The sequence below is a fragment of the Palaemon carinicauda genome, chromosome 3 (assembly GCF_036898095.1).
Source record: "Palaemon carinicauda isolate YSFRI2023 chromosome 3, ASM3689809v2, whole genome shotgun sequence".
Taxonomy (NCBI): Eukaryota; Metazoa; Arthropoda; class Malacostraca; order Decapoda; family Palaemonidae; genus Palaemon; species Palaemon carinicauda.
Window position 1 is genome coordinate 4168431 of NC_090727.1, and position 2251 is coordinate 4170681.

The window sequence follows — 2251 nt, forward strand, 5'->3', positions numbered from 1 at the left end:
CTAAGGCCAGGGAAGTGTCTGAGAGAGGAGGCTTCTTTAAAGGGAACTTGTAACCTTTTTTGATGATCGAGAGGGACCAGGTGTCCGCCCATCCCCTCTTCCAAGACTGCCAAAAACGAGACAGTCTTGCCCCTATTGTTGTCTGGAGGACTTCCATCTCATTTTTTGGATCGGGGCCTAAACGCACCTCTGCTGGTCCTTGGCCCTGACTCTTGTCTTCTCCCCCTGAAATCCGCTCTCGAGGAAGCCCTACTCCGAAAGGGCTGCTGGAACTTCTTCTCTTCCTTCTTCAGAGGAGCAGAAGCAACAGGCAAAGGCTTTCTGGCAGACCGAGATAAAAGGTCCTGAGTAGCCTTCTGTGCCAGAGAAAGGGAGATATCTCTGATTAGAGCTTCGGGAAAGAGATGGTGTGACAGAGGGGCGTAAAGCAGCTCCAACTTCTGGGCAACAGTCACCGATCTAGAGGTGAAGGAGCACAATAGGACCCTCTTCTTTAAGACCCCTGCTGAGAAAAAGGAAGCCAACTCATTCGCCCCATCCCTTAGAGCTTTGTCCATGCAGGACATGATACTCGTCAGGTCCTTCGTGCCTTCCAGGAGTTCAGTCTTCCTGGCCAGAGTCCCGAGAGACCAGTCCAGGAAGCTAAAAACCTCAAAAACCCTGAAAATTCCCTTAACGAGGTGATCAAGCTCCGACATGGACCACATCACCTTGGCAGAGTTCAGTGCATGTCTTCTTGCCGAGTCCACAAGAGCAGAGAAGTCACCTTGGGAGGAGGCAGGCACTCCTAGACCCAAAGGTTCCCCTGTCTCATACCACATACTAGCCTTGGAAGCGAGCCGAGATGGTGGGAAAGAAAAGGTGGTCTTGACTACTTGCCTCCGTTCGTTCATCCAATCACCCCCCTTAGCGAGTGCTTTCCTGGCAGAAATTGAAAGTTTCATTTTGATGAAGGCCGAATGCTTCGTAGCCTTCTTCCTGGTGAACTGAGACTGAGGAGAACAAGGCGCCGAAGGTTGGAATTCCTCCCCATATAGTTCTAAAAGAGAGCGAGATAGAACCTTATAATCACTAGCAGAGTCGGAAGGTTTCTCTTCCTCTTCCGATATATCATCGAGGTCCTGATCAAGGTCAACATCTTGGAGAAGTGGGCTGCAAGCAGCCTGGCACCGAGAGCTGTTTGCGTCCTGGCGCCGAGCGTAGGTGTCATCCTGGCGCCGAGCGCTGCTATCGTCCTGTCGGCGAGAAGAGGTATTGTCCAAATGACGAGAAGCTGTATCGTCCTGATAAGGCAGGCTGCATTTGTCCTGATAATGCAGGCTGCATTCGTCCTGCTTCCTAAAACGCGAGGCGGAAACGTCCTGGAGCTTCGAGCGAGAAGCGAAATCGTCCTGGCGCCGAGGGCGAGAGGCAGTATCGTCCTGGCGCCAAGAGCAAGAGGAAGTAACATCATGGCGTCGAGCCGATGAAGAGGGTGTGCGTTGTCGTACAGCCGACGAAGTGCGCAGAGGTTTCTTTGGAGAGATACTTCGTTCCCTCTTAGAAGACGATCTCTTAACTGGCAAAGAGACATCCTTACATCTGCTGGATTGGGAAGGAGGGCGGCTGAAAGTTTGTACTAGCAATGAAAGCTGTTCCTGCATAACAGCCATGAAAACTTTAGCAACTTCTACTGGTTCTTGCGGTTCCGAAGGAGGCAGCTGTTTGGGAGCGCTGGTAGTAAAAGCAGGAAGTTTATCAGGTTTAACTGGGCTAAGGACTCTCTGTTTCGTCCTCTTAACAGGAACAACATCGAAGTCGTCCTCCGAAGGTTCAGGTTCTCGGCTACTCGAACTGGGAGAGGGAGAGCGAGACTGCACATCCCAGTCCCACCTTCTCTTCGTCAGTCTTGATTCGTATTGCCAATTGCGTCTGGGAGAAGGATCAGGTAAAGACACAAACGTATCCAACACGCCTTTTCTACGGCAGTCAAGAGCAGTCTGGGAGGTCGCAACAGGACTGTCTGAGGCGACGACTGACCGAGGATAAGCACCTCTCACCCCCTTTCGGCTTTCGAAGTACCTTCTCCCTTGGTCCTGGGAGCTTGGTAGAGGTTTAGACCTAGGGGTATGACAGGTTCGATCAGCAGCCACCTCCACCGCACTTTCACAAGCACTAATATCACTTTCACCCTTACCTTTAAAGGCCGCAAGTTGTAATTTAATGGCCTCCAACTCAGCAGCCATCCTGGCATAGCGAGGGTCAGCCACAG